Source organism: Medicago sativa, chromosome 6 (assembly GCF_051527215.1).
Source record: "Medicago sativa cultivar Bolivia chromosome 6, Bolivia_mono, whole genome shotgun sequence".
NCBI lineage: Eukaryota > Viridiplantae > Streptophyta > Magnoliopsida > Fabales > Fabaceae > Medicago > Medicago sativa.
This window is the reverse complement of record NC_140754.1, coordinates 35,922,615-35,928,614: the sequence shown is the minus strand read 5'-3', so window position 1 is coordinate 35,928,614 and position 6,000 is coordinate 35,922,615. Positions and strand designations below refer to the sequence as shown.

Genomic DNA, 6,000 nt, shown 5'->3' with positions numbered 1-6,000 from the left:
CACTATTTTTATTCTATTATCTTCGTATTTTAATTTGTTCTAATGTTGATAATGTGTAACCTTATATGTTTTTATGCATTACCACCTCTAGATCCACATCCGGTAACTAATTTGGACCATTGTCATATCAACATGGTGAGATTAATTTTCAATTTTCCTATAAAAAATAAATTGTCTCCAAATTATTGGTGAGTTGTTTAACTCTTATAGATATATCAGATAAAATCATATATCTTCCTAATTTGTATTGAACTTTTTTATGTTGTGTGTAGATGCATATCCAAGGTTTTGCGAGTTCACATTGGATAACTGAATATTATTTTGGTTATGGTTGATGATTACAACAATAAATGGGATTGCATCGTGATTTTTGGATCACTTCTATATGAGCACTTCAAAATTGGAGGATAGTGTGGAAGTGTATGATTATTGCACGCATAATTCATGAGGTCTAAAAAGTCATAGTTGGTGCCCTAAGAGTGAAGATGAATGAAACTTTGTATTTTAATGTCAAACGTACTTTGTTCGTTGTTCTTCTTCATCATTTTTTCATTATTTGGTGATGTATTCAGAACAATTTCTTCTATTATCATACTTCCTTTGTTTAAGTAATGCAACGAATTTCGACTATAAATGTCTGTTTCATTTGATTTTTGCTTTATTTTATTTGCATAAATTACCTTACTTACTAAAGCTTGTCAGGTCAAGCTAACCCTAACCCTAAAACTAACCTAGATTTTTCCCGCTCTTTCTCAAGCATTTATGTGTAGGTTTGACCTCCTCACCTTTAATACACGCCATTATAACACGATTGCATATTATTTTATTTCATTGCAGAAAATTTTAACTGCCATTTATAACACGATTGCATATTATTATAATTTAAGTCTATAAAAATAACACACGATTGCGTATTAATTGCCATCCCAAATTTGAAATGTGAATTAGGTACATTGAAAATAGTATAGCACACGATACCATTAAAACGAAAAAAAAACACTAGCTTGAAAATTAGACCCGTGAATTACGTACAAAATTGTATAATGGAAATAAAATAACACACAATCAACTGTATATTTATTAGCTATAACAATTCACGGTTGAAAACTTCCATTTATAAGACGATTGCATATTAATTGTCATCCCAAATTTGAAAATAACACAGAAAATTGTATAATGGAAATAAAATAACACACAATCAATTGTATAACACAATTTCTTTAGTATTAGAACCAATCAATCACTACTACAAAATGTGGAAAAAATAGCGCCCCTTTACCAGCGTTTTTACCCCAAAAGCTCTATAAATGAAAACATGGAAGCCTTAGATAACACTTTTTCATAAAAGCGCTATATATGAACCTTTCTTTATATAGCATTTTGAGCTAAAAGCGTTAGCCTAGGTTCATAAAAATATAATGAATATTAAAAAAAAATGGCTTAATTTAAGATAGCGTTTTATTTAGGGAGCGCTATTTATGGCTTAATCATTAATAGCGCTTAAAAGCGCCATTACTAGGTATTACAACAAATAGCGTTTATATTTCTAGAGAAAGCGCTATGTATTAAAATATACAATTTAGCCGAGTGGCATTAATTGCTTGTTCTTTGTTCTAAGCTGGATGTCGCGTGTTCGAACCCCACTAGGGGATTTTTGTTATTCTTTATCAATAGAAAAACGCCCCCTAAAAAAAAAAATTCTTCAATAGAAAAACGCCCCCTATTTATCAATAGAAAAACGCCCCCTAAAAAAAAAAAATTCTTCAATAGAAAAACGCCCCCTAAAAAAAAAAAATCTGGATGTCGCGTGTTCGAAATTTTTTTTTTTTAATGAAAAGAATAAACCAGATTCCCCTAACGTTTTTTTATCCATTCTAAGCTGGATGTCGCGTGTTCGAACCCCACTAGGGGATTTTTGTTATTCTTTATCAATAGAAAAACGCCCCCTAAAAAAAAAAATCTGGATGTCGCGTGTTCGAAATTTTTTTTTTTAATGAAAAGAATAAATCAGATTCCCCTAACGTTTTTTTATCCATAAAACAAGGGATTAGGCTTTTCTCTTTGGTCAAAAAAATAAATAAATTAGGCTTATCTCTTACTTCCCCCCAAACCCAAACGTGATACTTCATCACCCATCTCCAAAAACAACCTACACGATTCCACACAACCCAGTTACAGGTTTCATCACCAAACCAGCACGATTCATCACCAAAACCAGTTCTTTGTACGATATCAACCACAAATCCATTCACAAGCCATCTATTCATCCACAAACCGTTCATCTTGCGAACCGACGTGGAGCCGCCGCTGTGGTAGTCGAATCGAAGCAAACACAACAAAGCTTTGTTTTGACCTTCCCTTCAAAACTTCACTCTTCAAACGTGTAAGCTCTTTGTTGAACTGATCTTAGGTTTAAGTATGTTGGATATGATTTTAAATTTTAATTGATTTAATTAAATTTTAGGTTTTATTGTTGTTTGCCTTTTATTAGGTTCAATTTTAATTCAATTGTAATTTTGTGGAAACTATCTAATTATTTGACGTGTAGTTGAAGTTTATAATGTTATAGCTGCAAAATTATTAGTAGTAGTATTAGGTGTTGGGTTGATTTTGGTCTTCAAACTTTAGAGTCGGAATTTATGCGGTGATATTTTTATTGATAAGTGAAATAGTATTTCCTTAAAATGGTTTTCTTGGGACAATTTTCTTAGTAGTGGTTAACTTTGATGATTAATTGATGCTTTTATGTGTGTGTGTATATATAGAAATACCATACTGGCTGTCCTTGTAAATTATTATCCTCATAAGCTTCCTTGCATGAATTTCAATAATTGTACCTATAGAACGGATGCTAAGTAAATCCAATAAATTGTCACCACCCTAACACCATTGGTTCATTCTTCAACAATTACAAATAAAAATATACAACAAAGCATATATATATGATTATTAGTGTACATTATTTTATGATTGAGAAAAAATATTTCAATGAGATATCAGAACATCTCAAAGTTACAATGTAAGGGAGAGGTACTTAAAGAATGCAAAGAGCAAAGGAATTGGGAATTACATATGTTTTTCAAATACAAATTATTAAGGCACATCTGTAGCAATCAAGATCAGTAGCTAATTATTGTTGGTCTTCTCTCAGAGAACACACCTTCCGTGTTACACGGGGAGGTATGTAGTGTTAAGAGAGCTTTGTGTCTGATGGGTGAATTTAACATGAATTGAAAAAAGAACAAAGAAGAAATATGATAAGAAGAATAAGAGGTGTGTGTTGATATCAATCTTATCCTTTAGCCATTGAGCCAAGTGTTTGGTGTTCTCTTTGGAAAGAAAAAACTAGAAATGAAATCTCTCTATTGAATCCTTGTTATTTATGGTTGTTTCACTTGTTTTCTTTAATTTTAAAGCAATAAAATGTGTGGACTACTCTCGGGCTTTATACTCACGAGTCTTTGTTTTGAATTTTCCTCTAATAAAGTATTTGTTGTTTATTGCTTAATGCGTTTTTTGTTGTATTCAGGGGAAGGAAAGTTACCAAAATTTGGAAATGCATCATGATCTATATCTGCTTGTTATGGAGAAAAATGTTGAGACAACCAAGAAGATAGATGAAGATTGCATGCTACCATTGATGATTTTGATAATGGTTAATCCATGATTTTTTTTTAATAATGATTAATCTTTTATGTTATAATATATGCAGTACATTGATGGTTTCAAGTGTGTGGCATACTCAAAAGATAAACTAATAGAAATCCAAGAAGAATGGTGTCGGTTCATGATCAGACTAAAAGTTATATATTTTTTTAATTATAAAGTGAGTTTCATGTTTCTAAATATATTTGCTAGAAGTGGTAGTGGTTTTAATTTATAATCTTGCTTTAATCTGTACTCATGATCAGTAGTACTTTGAATTTATCTCTAATATAATATAGTGTTATTGCCTAATGATGTTTTCTGGTATATATTCAGGTGGAGGAGAGTGAACGAAATTTGAAAATGAATGATGATTTGCCTGCTTGTTTTGGATAAAAATGTTGAGAGGACCAAGAAGATAGATGAAGACTGCATGCTACCGTAGAAGATTTTGATCTTTATGTTAACTAATTAGTTGTAACTCTTAGAGATATCCATGTTACCACATTAGAGGCTATACATTTCTGACTTTTATGCTATATATACATACATTTTTTATGATATGGTTAAGTTTTATTTGATAAATAATAGTCTCAATTACAATGTGCCAAAATTATATATATTTCACTTTAAATTTCTGAATTTATATATATTTTACTTTTTTTTTAAAACAATATGACCACTTGTTATCGATATTTTTTTTCTCTCCTAGGGTTTCCAAAGCTAGGGTTTCTAGAGCCTCCCCTTTCTTGGGCTGCCGCCGCACCTTGGGCTGGATCCATCTTAGTGAGAAGTTGATCCACATCTGATCCATGATCTAGATGATTCTTTACAGTCTTTTTATACCGTCTCTTCTCCTGTATTCTGATCATCACATCCAAACCCTAGCCTCCTTGAGTCTGTACGTGTTTACTGTTTCTAAATTGAGCCCACTTGTTTTCTTGCTGTTTTCCTCCATCGTTCCTTCCTGCAAGCTAATCCCATGGATCCCACAAACCTTAACCTTGCTGGTCTGACTTTGTTTGAAGAGGGTCTAACCTTAAACCTTGAAACCGAGTCTGAAACTACTGCTATCCTTGAACACTGTTTGATCGGTCGTGTCCTTGCTGATCATGAAATCCAGTTTGCCTATTTCAGTGAGCACATGTCGCGTGCCTGGAAGCCAGTCAAACGGGTTACGATCACAAAGTCCGTCGATGATCGTTTCTTGTTTCAGTTTCACCACAAGGTGGATGCGTCTCGTGTTCTCGACGAAGGTCCGTGGTTGTATGATAATTTTCATATTGCTATGGATCGAATCAACCCTGGTGTGGTTCCCAGCTTTGTGCCCTTGAATCACATCGATTTTTGGGTGCAAGTCCATGGTCTTCCATTTGGTTTCATCCAACCCAAAGTAGGTCAAGGTATAGGAAGTTTTCTAGGTACTCTTAAGGCATACGATGGTCGTAACACAATCCATAGCGCCTATATGCGCATCAAAGTGGCTATTGATGTCACAGTTCCTCTGAAAAAAGAATGACGTGTACGTGCTAGTAACGGTTCTTTTGTGAGAGTTAATTTTAAATATGAGAAATTGGGTGTTTTTTGTCCCAGGTGCGGCTTGCTTGGTCATACGGACAAGGTGTGTCTGGAGCTGTACGAATTGGACTCTGATGATGGTGTTAGAAACTGGGGTGCCTACCTAAAGCCTGCTGCTCAAATGTTTGGTACTGCTGCAACCAACCGTTGGCTACAAGACCCGATCCCAGTAGTTATGCCGAGCCAAAACAACACTGCTGCAGGCGGCTTTGCTGCTCAAAATGTTACTGCTGTTGATGCTGAAACTGTACCGAATTTTAATGACAGAATGCTTGCTGTCCAGAGCTAGATAACTGCAATCAAACATGATGTGCTTGCTGCCCAGATCGCTGCCGAAGCAAAACAAGGTACTGGTGCTAGTTTGTCTTGCCAAATGAACTTCCTGCCTTCTTCTTCAACAGGGGACTCGTCCTCAAGCTTGCTGCCCAATCGGCCTTTTGTGCTTGGCCTGCCAGCTGCTACTTTTACACAAACTGGTTGTGATGAGTCTTTTGATGACACAGGCTCTGAATTGAAGAAAATGAAACGTACGCTGGCCCTTCAGAATGGTGACAAATCATTTGCTGCTGACGGGGACTTGGGAAACAATGTAATATGAACTGATGTTAGTCATGGGGGGGATGTAGAAATGAATGTAATTTTTAATCCTCTGTTTGATGATAATGCTGTAAACGCAGGACCTGTTGATCAGGCCTGCCTAGGTGAATGAGTTTTGTGGCATGGAATTGTCGGGGTGTGGGTAGCCCGAGTACAATTCCTGATTTAAAATACCTAGTC

At 34.7% G+C, this 6,000-nt stretch overlaps 1 long non-coding RNA gene across 1 annotated transcript; it reads left to right on the top strand.

The window, feature by feature from the left end:
• Positions 1–2,027: 2,027 nt before the first annotated feature.
• LOC146914824 (uncharacterized) lies at positions 2,028–4,233 on the top strand. Its single transcript, XR_015014397.1, has 3 exons — positions 2,028–2,383; positions 3,530–3,826; positions 3,982–4,233. It is a non-coding gene; the product is annotated as an uncharacterized LOC146914824 (long non-coding RNA).
• Positions 4,234–6,000: the final 1,767 nt, after the last annotated feature.